This window comes from Molossus molossus, unplaced genomic scaffold, assembly GCF_014108415.1.
Source record: "Molossus molossus isolate mMolMol1 unplaced genomic scaffold, mMolMol1.p scaffold_m16_p_3, whole genome shotgun sequence".
In the NCBI taxonomy this organism is placed as follows: domain Eukaryota; kingdom Metazoa; phylum Chordata; class Mammalia; order Chiroptera; family Molossidae; genus Molossus; species Molossus molossus.
The window spans coordinates 51,031,045-51,047,320 of record NW_023425366.1 but is presented as its reverse complement, the minus strand read 5'-3'; the positions used below and the strand labels follow the sequence as shown (position 1 = coordinate 51,047,320).

General features: G+C 41.2%; 1 pseudogene; it reads right to left on the bottom strand.

Annotated features, from left to right (window-relative positions):
* Positions 1–14,955: 14,955 nt before the first annotated feature.
* On the bottom strand, positions 14,956–15,974 carry LOC118642580 (annotated as a pseudogene).
* Positions 15,975–16,276: the final 302 nt, after the last annotated feature.

The following is a 16,276-nucleotide window of genomic DNA, read 5'->3' as shown; positions in this document are numbered from 1 at the left end:
TACTCCTTCACGTGGTTAGTATGATGACTAAATGCTTGAAAGCATGCCAAGCGCTTAGCATCCCCGGGAAATAATGTTCACTTACAAAATTGATCATTATAATAACTTTGGTGATCATACATGGGTGTAATTTAATTTAATTTTACTTTATTTAGATGTTGCGATGTTGCTATTTCATAGTCTTATTGAGGTATAATTGATATAAAACAAACTATACATATTTAACATGTACGATTTGAGAGGTTTTGACATATATACGCACCCCAGAACCATGACCACCATCAAGATCATGAACATATTCATCACCCTGAAAAGTTTCCTTGTGTTCCTTTATAATCTCTCTCCTGATTCCACCCTATACACCCCAACACCTGGCAACCACTATTCCACTTTCTGTTATTATACATTCATTTGCATTTTTTCTAAAATGCTACATAAATGTAAGCATATCATATGTAGTCTTTTTTTGGTGTGGTTTATTTCACTCAGTGTTATTAAAGATGTATCCATGTTACCATGGATATGTTTCAATATGGTGTGTACCTGAGATGATGGTATTGTGCCAACATAGTTTCCTGGTTGTGACAGTGTGCTCTGCTTATGTAAGATATTGTCATTTGGAGAAGCGGGATGAAAGGTATGCAGGAATTACAATACCACTTTCAACTTGTGAGTCTTAAACTATTTCCAAAAAAAGAGCTATTTTTAAAAAGTTATAGCCCAATCTTTACCCTACTTTAGGGAACGAGGGAAGTGCCTGTCCTACTCATGAAATGAAATACATAAGTTGAGAATTTAGTCTAGATCGGTTAACTCAATCACTATTTTTAGAGGAGATAAGCATATATAATATATAAATTTCTCATATTCTATGGCAACTAAATATGGCCACTTGACAGAGTTCTGGTCATAAACATATAAGTAAAAGTCTGCTAGTGCCAACTCTTTCCCATATGCCTTGTCCTTGCCTGGATTGTAGACATGATCTGGAGGTACAAGCAGCCATTTTGTAGCCATGAGGACAAAAACTACAGGCTAAGAATGGTGTCACAAAAATATAGACTATATACCTCTGAACTCGTTTTGTGACAAAAATAGAGTTGTATCCATTTAAGCCACTATAGTTTAGTAAAAGCTGAATGCCATCTCTATAAGGAGAAAAGTATATCTTTTCTCCTGAAGCAGTAGGGCTCACTAGTGGAGGAACACCTGTTTCGTACAAAGCATGAGGGCATCAGCCAGAAAAGCACCGCTATGAAGGTGTGACGGAGAACAAACAGCAAGAGGGTGAGGAAGCGGGGCTTGCCACATATGAGGCAGTACCTCAGGATCTCTCCTGCATATCTGAGTACACCTTGGGAAGGATAAATAAAGCTAGTGGGTCTTCAGCCATCAAAATTTGGTTACATTCGAGTAACCTTGTTTCCTTGCTGGCTCCCAGGATCACCACTGTGGGAAAGTCAGGGTTAGACCAAGTTAAAAACCCTCACTGCTCCCTGGCCGGTTTTGCTCAGTGGTTAGAGCATCAGCCTGCAGTCAAGAGAGACCCGGGTTCGGTTCCTGCTAAGGGCATTTACCTCGGTTGCAGTTTGTCCCCGGCCCTGGATGGTCGTGCAGGTGGCAGCCACTCGATGTGTCCCTTTCACGTCGATGTTTCTCTCTCTCTCTCTCTCTCTCTCTCTCTCTCTCTCTCTCTCTCTTCTCTCTCTTCCTCCCACTCTATCTGAACAAAAAATGGAAAAATATCCTCGGGTGAGGATAAAAAAAAAACAAGAAAGAAAAAAAAAACCTCACTGCAAACCCAGCTAGGTCCATCTCAGTAGCTTGTTTCTACTCTAGATACCAAAGGAAACAAGGTCCTTTCTCCTGGGGCTTCTGACATTAAGAACAGTGTGCAGTCCAAACTTCATTAAACATCTCTAGTCCCCACTCACCATCAGCAGCATCTCAATTATTCTTCCTCTTGTCTTAAGGAGCATGAGGCTGCTCTACTGTATCTTAGTCTCTTCTCATCTCTTTCTACCAGCTTTGAAAACTTTTATGACGAGACTTCTGGTCAAGATGGCAGCGTAGGTAAACGTGGTATCGCGTCCTCCCACAACCACATCAGAGTTAAAACTAAACTACAGAACCACCATCATTCAAAACTGCGTGGAATCAAGCTGAATGGAAGTCCTACAACTACGGAATTAAAGCAGCAGCCACATCGAGACTGGTAGGAGGGGCGGAGGCAGACGGGCTGGTCCCACACCCACGTGTGGCGGATAAAAATCAGGAGGATACCTGGCTGGGAAGGTCCTCCCTGAGGACTGAGGGGTCCCCGTCCCACACCAGATGCCCCGCTCGGGGTTCCAGTGCCAGGAAGAGAATCCCCATCACTTCTGGCTGGAAAAACCAGCAGGAACTGAGGCTCAGGGAAGCTGAAGCAGCTGGAGCCCCAGGCAGCTCTTCAAAGGGCCCGCGAGAGAACTTATCGGACTCTCTCCCTCTAAGCTTGGAGGGGAGGCAGCTCGAGGGGCACCAGAGACATACAGGGAAGAACTGAGCTGTTTGGCATTGGAGCGAGGGCTGGAGAAGGGGCTTTCTCCAGGACAGACGTGCTGTCAGAGGCCTTTGTTCCTTTGGTGAGCCCTTCCCGGGGGTGGCAGACAGTCGCCATACCTGGGACTCCAGCAACCTGGCTCACACTGGTAGCCCCGCCCTGGTGATACCTTGAGGCCCCGCCACACCCAACTTTCAGGCCCACCCAAGCTGTTGCCAGTTGCTTGAGCATAGGATTGGCCTGTCTTGGATCCTGCTTCAGGTTTTCCTAAATTCTTTCAAACAAGCAGCATCTGGTCTCAGATAGCCCCATACCTCTCGTTAAGTAATACACTGAAACAAACACAGGGAGGCAGCCAAAATGAGGAGACAAAGAAACAGGTCCCAAATGAAAGAACAGAACAAAATCCCAGGAAAAGAACTAAGCGAAATGGAGATAAGCAACCTAACAGATGCTGAGTTCAAAATACTGCTTTTAAGGATGCTCACTGAACTTAGTGAGAACCTCAGTGAACTTAGTGAGGGCCTCAAGAGCATAAAAAAGGACCAGTCAGAAATGATGGATGCACAGTCAGAAATGAAGGAGGCACTAACTGAAATAAAGAATAATTTACACAGATTCAATAGTAGAGTACGTAAATCCAAGAAGCAAACCATCGATTTGGAATATAAGGAAGTAAAAAATGCCCAATTAGAACAGCAAAATGAAAAAAGAATCCAAAAAAAATGAGGCTAGTGTAAAGAGCCTCTGTGACAACTTCAAGTGTGCCAACATTGGCATCTTGGGGGTGCCAGAAGGAGAAGAGAGAGAACAGGAAATTGAAAACCTCTTTGAAAAAATAATGGCAGAATACTTTCCTAACTTGTTGAGGGAAACAGATACACAAGTCCAGGAAGCACAGAGAGTCCCAAACAAGATGAATCCCAAGAGGCCCACACCAAGACACAACATCATCAAAATGCAAAAGTTTTAAAACAAAGAGAGAATCTTAAAAGCAGCAAGAGAAAAGCAGCTAGTTACCTACAAGGGAGTTCCCATAAGGCTGTCAACTCATTTCTCAAAAGAAACTTTGCAGGCCAGAAGGGAGTGGCAAGAAATATTCAGAGTGGTGAAAAGCAAGAACCTACAACCAAGATTACTCTGTCCTGCAAAGCTGTCATTTAGAATGGATGGCCATATAAAGAGTTTCCCAGACAACAAAAAGTTAAAGGAGTTCATCACCACCTAACCGTTATTATATGAAATGATGAAGGGTCTTTTTGAAGAAAAAGATAAAATATATGAACAAACAAAATGGCAATGAATACATATCTATCGACAATTGAATCTACAAACAAAATGAACAGGCAGAACAGAAACATTCTCATAGACACAGAGAACATTTTGTTGGTTGCCAGATGGGAGGGGGTTGGGGGAATGGGTGAAAAAGGCGAAGGGATTAAGAAGTACAAATTCATTGCTAGACTGACAAACCTCAAAGGGAAAGGGTTTGGGGGATGGGAAGAAATAAACCAAAGAACTTATATGCATAACCAATGGACACAGACAATAGTGTGGAAAAGGCGGTAGGAGGGCGGGAGTGGGAAGGAGGGGGTCAATGGGGGAAAAATGAGGAACATCTGTAATACATTCAACAACAAAGATTTAAAAAAATATAATACAAAAAAAAACTTTTATGACATTATTTCAGACTTTATCTACCTATGGGTTTTGGTTTGTTTTGATTTTTTTTTAATTTGTTTTTCTTTATTGATTTTAGAGAGAGAAGAAGGGAGAGGGAGAGAGAGATAGAAACATTGATGAGAGAGAACAACAATTGGCCACCTCCTGCATGCCCCCCACTGGAGATCAAGCCTGCATCCTGGGCATGTGCCCTAACCTGGAATCGAATCAGTGACCTCTGGGTACAAGGGTCAGTGCTCAGCCACTGAGTCACACTGGCCAGGTTGGGTTTGGGTGTTTAATGTGTGGTTTCTTCATGCTTTTTGCACCTTCTTTGATAAATACTCCTATATTGCCTAACAATCATGTTTTGGACTCTGAGTGACATTCTGGAGCAACACTGTTATATCTAAAATATAGGCCAAGGATCACCACATTCCAGCCCCACTATTTTGTTTGGGTAGTTTTATTGGTTCATTGCTACCCTCACTGTTGACTCATTGCCTATGGCTGCTATTGCAGAGGTGAGTAGTTGCAACAGAGAATCAATGGCCCCACAAACCCTAAAAGAGTCACTATTGGCCCTTTACAGAACAATGTCTGTCAGCCCCTGGCATGGGCTATCGTGCATTCTGAGTTAGTATGAAACATGAGCATATCCAAACTCCAATTTATATTGTTCATATGCTAGTCAATTGGAGAAAACCCTTAATTAACTTGTTTGGTGATTGAGTTTTGCCATATTTCCTATAAAGGAACATTTACCCTCTTACTTAGTCCCCACAATTACTGCATAATATTGTGAACTGAGAACCTGATATTAAAATATAGTCTGTTATTTGCAATATATGGTATGGTCTTCGCACATAAAGCATAAGATAAATGTGAAATATTGTTCATGGATTTGCTATAGTATTTTCTCTGAAATTATGACTGTTAATATTGTTTTTTTTTATTTTTGTTAATCCTCACTCAAGGATACTTTTCCATTGATTTTAGATAGAGTGGAAAGGTGGAAGGGAGAGACAGGGAGAGAGAAACATCAGTATGAGAAGGACACATTAATTGGCTGCCTCCTGCACAACTCACAACCAGGGCCGGGGATCGAACCTGCAACCCAGGTATGTGCCCCTGACCAGGAATCAAACCCAAGACCCTTCAGTCCGCAGGCTGACACTCTAACTGCTGAGCCAAACCAGCCAGGACAATATTGGTTTATTTTTAAAGGTACTGTTTGTTTTGACAGGAGGAATCCTCCTAAATTATTTATATAAAATGTATTATCACTCTTTATGGATCAGTGAACTAGATGACAGCTCAATTTGAGGCATTTAAAAACCTTGAGAGAAATCGTTTGTGGTTTTGGAAAAGGGGGGGGGGCAGAATATATTGCCTTTCAGAATAGAGATCACGTGATACTGAATAAGAAATCTGTGAGATAATAAATAATTGTGTGACAGCAACATGCCTGCCCACTGAAATGAGATTTTTTTAAATAAGCCAGCAACAGAGGAAAATAAAAAGGAAATGAAAATACATTTTCAATCAATTCAAAATAAAGTTGCAAAATTTAGGAAGCCTAAAAACAGTGCCCCTAAAATTTAACTGTTTCCTGGTTGGGACACAGAAAGACCATACTGATGGTATAAGCAGAAACTGGAACAATTGCTAGAAAGCTGTTTTTCAATATACAGAGTTACAGTCTTAAAAACGTTTGCACCTTTGAAACCCAGTCAGTTACCTCTAGGTGTGCGCCCTGTGGAAAGAGCCCTCAGTGCGGGTGGAGACGTGCACTTTGATGTTAACTGCGACATTATTCATCAACAAGAACAGGAATAAAATTAATTAATTAACCATTCACCATATTTTAGAAACTATGCTGGATATGGTGATTCAAAGAAACAGGCTTTAGTGAGGGAGTAACATTTCAGCTGAGAACCAGAAGATCTGGAAGTTAACCACCCGAAAGAGTTAGAGAGAAAATGGGTGTATTTGTGGAGCCTGGGAGGGGAAGGAGGGAGAGATGGGAGGGGCTGGTGACAGTTCTGATGATGAGGGTAGGGGGTGTCTTATAAGAACATTCCAGACACAGGAATCAGAAATATTTGGAATAAATACCAAACTACAGGCTTAAAGTCCAGGCATCCAATATAGTAGGCACCTGTATATCAGCTTAATCTTTCTTTAAAATACTTTATTTTGAGCCCACCCCAACTGCTACATGGTGAAAATGTAGCATGTAACAATATGTTCTGTCCTGGACATATCCCTGAAAGAGGGATGGGCTGTTGTATTTTCTAAAACTATTGAACCGAAACCCCAAAGCATTTTCTGAACTAAATCTACACCAAGAGTTATTTTATGAGCTAAAATTCAGAAGCAAAGTGTTTTTCTCTTTTTATTTTCTAAGTGAGTAGCAATGCAACAATCAGGACAAAACATGCCTCCTATTCAAATCTATAGTTGCTCACATAAAAACTAACCATCACCAGTAATGTTCATCCTGCCTCTTTTTTAATAGACTTGACAGAATGGGAATGTCTGGGATTATAAAGTGTCTTTTTCTAGATGCTTACCTTAATTACATCTTCCCTATCCTCATGTCATGTTGCTTCTCTTCAACACTGATAAGCCTGATTAGTGTATCTGGAAATTCAGCAAGTTTTGATAATTATTCTGTTATATAAGATGATGATGTAAGGGGAAGCTGGTGCAAGGCATATGGGAACTCCCTGTACTATTTTTGCAACTCTTCTGTAATGCTAAAATGAACTCAAAATAAAAACTTTACAATAAAAACAACAAGAACCTTGTGTATAGTAGGCTGCCATTTGTGGGAAAGGAAGAAAAAAGAAATCAAAATATGAATGCGATTTTATGTAGTTAGAATATCTCTGAGAGAATGCGCACAGAACTGGCAACATAGGTTAACTCTGCAGAAGGTACCTGGGAGCTGAGGTCAAGGGTAGGAGAATGAATTTCTGCTAGATTCCTTTTTTTAATTTTTTAAATTTTCTACCATGTGAATATTTAACCTATTCAAAAAGTAAGTAAAATTAAAAATCTGGAAGGGCCATTCTCATTCCAGATGGGTTTTTTTTTTTTAAATAGTAACACATGCCCTGACTGGCTTGGCTCAGCGGTTAGAGCACTGGCCTGTGGTCCAGAGAGACCCGGGTTTGGTTCCCGCTAAGGGCACGTACCTCGGTTGCAGTTTGTCCCCGGCCCTGGTTGGGTCGTGCGGGTGGCAATCACTCAATGTGTCCCTTTCACGTCGATGTTTTTCTCTCCCTCCCTTCCACTCTATCTGAACAAAAAATGGAAAAATGTCCTCGGGTGAGGATAAAAAAAAAAAAAAAATAGTAACACAAAAACAAATATACTTGTATTACTGAGTGAAACATATCAAGCTGTGAAATGGTTTTATCTAATTTTTATCTTAGAAAAGAGACATGTATATTTAACAAGACCAAAAATGATATATAAGATGTTAACAGAGGTTATCTGTCACAGAGATGAGATTATAATGATTTTAATATACTTGTTTGCCTCTTTATATTTGTCTAAATTTTCACAGTGAAGATATTTTCTTCTTTCAATAAGACTAATAAGGTTGTGCCTAAGTGATGTGCAAAACTCCTAGAGGAAATACTGCCTTATAGTGTCATGGAGCCTGACCACATGAATGTGATTTGGGCTTCCTCCTAAAGGGAGTGAGTATTCTCATCACCACTCCCACTAGGAAAAGCCATCCATGTGCTCAACTCCGGTTCAGGGTTTCTATTACTAAGATAGTAGGAGAAATGAATATCAGGGACTACATATTCTCTGCTGGGAAGTGGGAAGTGAGCCAACCACTTATGTGATAATTGGGCAAATTTAAGGCCTGGATAGCCCTGACCTCAATATATTTGAATGAGTGGAAAAGAACATGATAACAATGGAACAATTCTTAAAACAAGAACAGAGAAAAGAGAAGGGAACCGAATATAATATGAAAAGTAGATATCTAATTCACTCAGAGAGAAGATACACCCTAAGAAACAGAGCAATTTCAGTATAAAAAAGTTGTTCTGCCCTTAAAGGAATTCGTCACACTTGAAGAGTTAAAGAAAATAAAGAGAAGAATTTGGTTTTCTTAAGTGGGATTGCAGAACTCAGAAAGAAAACAGGAGTAAAAATGACACCTTTAAGGACCCAGCAATAAGCTAAATGCAGAAAAGAACATAATCGAAATGGGGGGAAATCAAGTCAGTGACCAGACAGCCTTGGGGAAAAATCACACAATAAGAGAGAAAGGACAAAGAGACAAAAGCAAACTAAGGACAATAATAAGAATGAGGGAATGAGGAGAGCCTGTTATGGTTTCATGCCACTGAAACAGAGGACAATATAATAAAACTGCCACTCTCCAAAAGGTACTAAACAATAGATCCCAAAGAAGACATCCCTAAAAAACAGAACAGAATTATATTCCTGAAAATGTTAAAGAGAAAAGTAAGCTGTTCATAAAATTCAATATTTGTCTTTGATTAAGAAATTATACTCTTAGTAAAATAGATATTAATATAAACCACAAAAAATCCTGCTTAATGGTGAAAGACTAGAAACTCTCCCAGTAAATTTACGAATAAGATAAAGATGCCTCTTAGAACTGCTAAAATTATTACTTCAAGATTATATCATATATTTCAAAAACCCAAGAGAATCAACTGGAAAAAAATTTTTAAAACAGAGGCTCAGTTGGAGGGATAGGTACAAATAATATTTTATTTATTTTTAATAATCATAAGTAGTTTACAAATATTAATTTCAATTTGAGTATTAATAAACTAAATAAATGCCTTGGTGTAAACTTAACAAAAACCATGCAAACTTAACAAAAATCCTAATGAAGATAATTTTTCAATTCAACTGCAGGACAACACAAAGATATTGTTAAAATAAAAATGCACCTTGTTCTTGGATAGGAAGCCACACTTATAAAGAGGTCAATTCTCCTTACTGAACTTATAAATTCAATGTGATGGAGATAAAAACAAACAAACAAACAACAACAACAACAAAAACAGAAAATTGCATTTTGTGAGGAAATGTGAAAAATTGACAAAATGACCTAAAAAATAAACATACAAGATATTTCAAGAAAATTTAAAAAAGGAAAGCAATAATTGAAAGTTAGTACCTCCACAATTAGCAAATCATAATATAACTATGATTGTTCCATAATATAACTTTGATCAATAAACACCAGTTAACAGAATACAGACCTAAATAAACACAAGTATATACAAGAACTTAGTTTATGTAAAAGATGGCATTTCCACTCTGTGAGGCAGAGACATTGGGGCAGCAGGCTAGCCATTTGGAAGAAAATAAATAAAGCTGGATTCCTATCCCACTCCTTCTGCCCAAATACATTTTATTTTTTTTATCCTCACCCGAGGACATTTTTGCATTTATCTTCAGATAGAGCAGGAGGGAGAGGAGGGGAAGAGAGAGAGAGAAACATCGATGTGAGAGAGACACACCGACTGGTTGCCACCTATACAACCCCAACCAGGGCAGGGGGCAACTGCAACCCAGGCACGTGCCCTTAGTGGGAACCAAACACAGGACTCTCCGGTCCATGGGTCGATGCTCTAACCATTGAGCAAAACTGGCCAGAGCCACTCAAATACATTTTAGATAGATCAAAAGTCAAATAACTAAAAATGACACAAGGAATGTTTAAGGGTGATGGAAATATTCTAAGATTGTGGTAACGGTTACGTAACTCTGAATTCACTAAAAGTTCTCGAATTGCACACTTAAAATGGGTGAACTTGGTGGTATGTAAATAAAGATGCTAAATTTTAGAAATTGTAATATAAACAATGAAACCATAGGAGTACTAGAAGAAAACATGTTTGAATACTTTTATAATCTTGAATTGAAAAGCCTTTCCAAACACTACCCAGAGCCCAGGAGACAACACAAATTTAAAACGTATGTTTGGATAAAGACACTAAACAAAATCACAAGAAAAAGGCAAATTGTAAAAAAAAAAAAGAAAAAAGAAAATGTGTATGACATAAGACTAATTCCTCTTGTACAATCAATAACAACAGAACTTAATAGGATAACTCAATAAAAACATGATTCCTGTGTCCACTCTGCTTCCACACATGATAAATTGTTCATCAACAATATATTATCACCAATACATGCCAAGTATTGCCAATCTGATGGCCAAATCATACAATATGCTCCCAAATAGGAAAGCTTTGCAAAAATGTCTTGGAACCTCAGTGTGGTCGGTGAAGCTTCCTCATCATCAGGGAGCTCACTAGAAATGCAGAATCTCAGGCCCCGCCACTGCCCTCCTCAACCGGAATCTGAATTTTAAGATGATCCCAGGTGATTCAAATGTACATTAGAATTTCAGAAACACTGCCTTAAGGTATCACATTCTTTTTCTGCCTGACAATTTCTGCTTTAGATGCAAAATTCTTGCCTAACAGTCTTTGGATCTTCTGATAGTTCTAGGTTTGTTGCCTTGGAATTAACCCTTATATGTAAAAGGCCCCCAGGAAGAACATCACTTGTGAGGTGACTTTGAATAGCCTACCCAGTGTGCATTTTTCTCCAGTGAACCAGACAAAGAAATCTTGATAACAGACTCAGTTCGCTCTGCAGAAACATTCTAGATTTATTTCAGTGAAGTTTTTCCTAAAGTTTCAATCCCACCTATTCTACTATAACCACCGCTGCTCTGAACCATTACTGACAACATCACAGTTGTTAGACACTGTCATTTCTAACCATGGAATTGTATGTAATTCCTTAGCTGAGTTTAAGGAATCTATGGATAGTTGCCATATTGGAACTGTCACCACTCATCCGTCATCACCTTCAAGTAAATGGTCACCGCAAGCATAAGAATGGGACAGACGTCTGAGGAAGATGCTCAGGAGCAGACTGTTGGAGTAGCTTTCCCTATAAAGGCTGCCAGGTTTCCCTGCACTCAAATGCCACTCCGTGTTCAATAACGAATTATTTTTACCAGAATACTGAAAGAACACTTTGGTCTCTACTACCCTAGATGAAATCTTTCCATACTCAATTGAGGACTTACAGGATTATTCTGTATACTATCCTATCTTCCTAATGTCCACTTCAAAAACATTGTGTTTCAAGGTAAAAGCAAAAGGTAACACGTTCAGACAAAAATTAGTTTTATTAGAGCAGAATTCTGTAAGAGGAAAAAAAAAACCTACCTGGGTTTGCCTGCTTGGAGCATGAGAATTTTTAATCTAATCTAAAGTGTAGGTATGTATTATATGGCATGGATTTTTTAACCTGGACCTTACAGAGCCAACAAAAGCTTTCATAGAACAACTGAGCCCAAACTCTACAATTTAGTGTCTTCTAAATGCTGTCTATAGAACAGTGCTGCACTGGCTTATAAGAATCACCTGGAAAACATTTTGAAAATACAAATCCTAAGGCCCTATCCTCTAGATTCAGATTTTTTAGACCAGGAGTAAGGTCTGGAATGGACATTTTTTAAATGTTTTTATTGATTTCTTTAGAGAGAGAGGAAAGGAGAGAGAGATAGTAACATTGGTGTGAGAGAGAAACATCGATCGGCTGCCTCCTGCACGCCCCTTACTGGGGATCGAGTCCACAACCTGGGCATGTGCCCTGACCAGGAATCGAACCTAGGACATCTCAGTCCATGGGATGACACCCAATCCACTGAGCCACACCAGCTGGGCTAGAATGGACATTTTATACAAGCTCCATCAGATGATCCTGATGTACACCTAGGGTTGAATACATACACAAGAACTCCAGAGGCCATTCGTTAGGTTCTGATAGGCAATTCTCACTCCTCCTCACTTCATAACTAATAACTATAAACACATTTACATACTATACTCATCGGGACATGCTTTCCATGAGATGTTAATGACTATCTAAATGAGCAAACAAAAATAAGGGTCTACATTCAAAAGCTTTTACATTGGGTTTAAATAAAGTGAGACTATGTTCTTTACTTCATATAACTAATGTGTATAACTCATTTTCACATGGAAGGATATGGTAGGTAGCAGCTTCCTAATTTATTTGACCAAGGAACCTTCTTTTTGGTGTGTCCTGTCTTAACACCTTGCAGGACTGATGTTCTGTAGGACACAGTTCAGGAAACTGTCTTTTTTTTTTTTTTATCCCGAGAACATTTTTTCATTTTTTTTTTGAGGGGGGGGTTCAGATAGAGTGGAAGGGAAAGAAAGGAAGAGAGAGAGAAACATCGGTGTAAAAGGGACACAGAGAGTGGCTGCCACCCGCACGACCCTACGAGGGCCGGGGACAAACTGCAACCGAGGTACATGCTCTTAGTGGGAACCGAACCCAGGTCTCTCTAAACCACAGGCCGATGCTCTAACCACTGAGCAAAACCGGCCAGGGCCGGGAAACTGTCTTAACCAGAGTTGCTAGGAAGCAGTATCTGGGATGCTGCTCTGGATTCTGTGAACCCTGTCCTTCTTGTCCCTCTTCTCATTTTTCCAGTATGCTGTGAGGTCTCCATTCCTCATAGCCCCTTACATCTGGTAACAGATGGCTCTTACCCTTCGTCCATGAACTTGTTTATGCATAGTCACTGAGGAGTAAATTATTACCATCGATTAGCATGAAAGGCTTTGCTTCCCTCTAGTTAGCTCTACGATATTGTTGTGGCTATGACAGAGCCTCCCCCTCCTCCCACTGGAGCACAGGCTCTTCCTGCAGGTGTCAGCATTCTTGCATGCTAAACGAGCAGCTGAAAGAGGACCCTACTTTTGAGTTTCTCCAGTTCCTGCCTGACACCAGTAAACATGCCCAGGCAACCCCAAGATGTTAGTTTTCATTCTTGGTGCCAAATATTGTATGGATGAAGCAAAAAAGTGTTACAGATGCAAGAACCTATTTCCCCTCAACCACAATCTCTAAAGTCCTGGGAAAACAAGGAAGATGCTAGAAGACATTTTTAGGCAGATAGCAAGGTCCACAGTGATTTATTTGTTTGTTTGTTTGTGACCCCTTCACCCATTTCTCTGATCCTGTCTTTTTTTTCCTTTTTATTGAATTTATTGGGGTGATACTGCTTAACAAAATTATACAGGTTTCAGCTGCACAACTCCACAAAACCTCATCGGTGGCATTGTGTGCTCACCACCCCAAGTCAAGTCTCCTTCAGTCACCATCTATTCCCCCATACCCTCCTCCACCCCCACCCTGCAATCACCACGTCTCTGATCCTGTCTTGACCAGAGGCCCATATATTCTTTTGATAATGAAAATAGGTGGTTACTCTATATACAAACATATATTCTTTGCATTTCCTAATCAATACTCCAAGTTAGAAAGGCTTTCAAAGGTCTAATGTAAAGAATCGGGAAAGGAAAAAGAAGCAGTCAGCAAAACCATTATACAATTATATAGCCACTCAAAATCAGACTGCCCTGAGGAAGGAATATCAAACAAGAGAGGGGGCAAATCTGAAAGACTGTTTTTACCCCTCGATACTCCTTTAATATTAGACCTCCACAGGATTAGTATCAATGCTCTATGCGACGGATTCATAATTACACGTCTCCAAAAGAGACTGCAGAGCTGAGTCTAAAATCAAGGTCTGTGAAGTCTAGGTCATGCAAGAGTGCAAAGTGACCCATGTGGCATCACCATGGTAACCAAACTTGAAATTGTTCTTCCAAGTGTGACTTGACAACAGATAGTAACAGAACCGTTAGCAAAACTTCTCTAGAAACAAATGCACTGATGGTGTAGTTATAACTTCTGAGGACAAATGAAGCCTCGGGGAGAAGACAGGAGCTGATCTGGCCTGGACTTTGTAAGTGCTAAGGTATTATCCCCTGGGTCTCTGCACTTCTCACTACCGGGTTACAGTATCAGCTATTGGAATTGGAGGTGCTTTTATAGTTCAATGTTACCATATTTCTCTTCCTTTGAATTCTTATTACTTGTTATAAAATGTGTAAGTGGTTATCCTAGAGAGCTTTTACAGCAATGAAGGACTGTATGCTAAAGTCCTGCCCATATTCCTTATCTGTTTTTTTTCTATTCCCTAACCCAATACTGGAATAACCAAGGACCAACCAGTCACTTCCATGCAGTAAATGGACTGGGGTGGGGGTGGGAAGATGCAAAGAAATGAGATCCATGTTATCCGGAATATGCAATGAGCTGATGGCAAATAGCAGGCCATGTTGATTGGATAAGTTCAGCCTTTGTCAAAGAAAAATACCCTCCATGAATTACAAACAGGAAATTAGAGAATGGGCTGCCCACATGCCTGTGTAGAGTGACCTGAGAGATAAACAGAATGTGACAGCACAGATGGTGCTCCTCTAGATGCCTGGGTGTGGTAGCCATGGGAATGCACTGCCTAGGTCTCCTGTTGGCAGAAGCAGAATGGACTGGCAGCCCAGCTGCATCTCTCGAAATCCATCACCATGTCTGCATAGAGGTCATTTCCCCTAGGCTGCCCTAAGTCTTTTTTGGGGGGGGGGGTGGGGGACAGTGAACTTTAATGATGGTACATGACAAAGTAGGGCTCCCTAAGACCCTCACCTTCTTCAGGGGATCTGGGATGGCGACTAGAGGTCAGGAGATCTCAGTGTGTTGGGGGATCAATTTGGGACAAGGACTCCCCAGTAGTTGAGGGCCTCTCTCCTTCTCACTGGGGTCGGTGGTCCAAGGGGCTCTTACTCCTTAGAGGCCATGTGGACCATGAGGTCCACCACCCTCATAGCAGGAAACAAGCTTGACAAAGTGGTCACTGAGGGCAATGTCAGCCCCAGCATCAAAGGTGGAGGAGTGGGTGTCACTGTTAAAGTCGCAGGAGACAACCTGGTCCTCAGTATAGCCCAGGATGCCCTTGAGGAGCCCTCTAATGCCTGCTTCACTACCTTCTTGATATCATCGTATTTGGCAGCTTTCTCCAGGCGGCAGGTCAGATCCACAATAGACACATTGGGGGTGGGGACACGGAAGGCCATGTCAGTTAGCTTCCCGTTCAGCTCAGGGATGACCTTGCCCACAGCCTTGGTGGCGCCAGTAGAAGCAGGGATGATGTTCTGGGCAGCCCCTCGGCCATCACGCCACAGCTTCCCAGAGGGGCCATCCACAGTCTTCTGGGTGGCAGTGATGGCGAGGACTGTGGTCATGAGTCCCTCCATGATGCCAAAGTTGTCATGGATGACCTTAGCCAGGTGGGCCAAGCAGTTGGTGGTACAGGAGGCATTGCTGACAATCTTGAGGGAGTTGTCATATTTGTCGTGGTTCACGCCCATCACAAACATGGCAGCATCTTCAGAAGGGGCAGAGATGATGACCCTCTTGGCTCCACTCTTAAAGTGAGTCCCAGCGTTCTCCATGGTAGAGAAGACACCGGTGGACTCCACAACATACTCAGCACCAGCATCACCCCATTTGATGTTGGCGGGATCTCGCTCCTGAAAGATGGAGATGAACTTTCCATTGATGACAAGCTTCCCATTCTCAGCCTTGACTGTGCCTTTGAACTTGCCATAAGTAGATTCATACTGGAACATGTAGACCATGTAGTTGCGGTCAATAAAGGGGTCACTGATGGCGACAATATCTACTTTGCCAGAGTTAAAAGCAGCCCTGGTGACCAGGCGCCCAATATGGCCAAACCCGTTCACTCCGACCTTCACCATCGTGTCTCAGGGCTGAGGCTGGCACTGCGCAGGAAGACACGGCTGTCTGACAAATTGGAGGAGCAGAGAGCCTGCCCTAAGTCTTGACTGTGCATGGCAGGGGTACTAGTGCAGTCCATCCTGTAGGATGTGAAAACTCCTCCAACAGGAGACTTGGGCTGGAGAACTCACCATTGATCTGGCTGACACACTCTTAGAACTGCACTGCAGTCTGAGACTCTTCCTGCCCCCTCTTGCCTACCCCCTCTCCTTCACAGGTATCAGACTTGCATCGCAGTCTGCCTCTCTCTCCACATACTCCTGCTCTCTCTCCATTTGATCTTCCACAGACATTTTCCTCAAT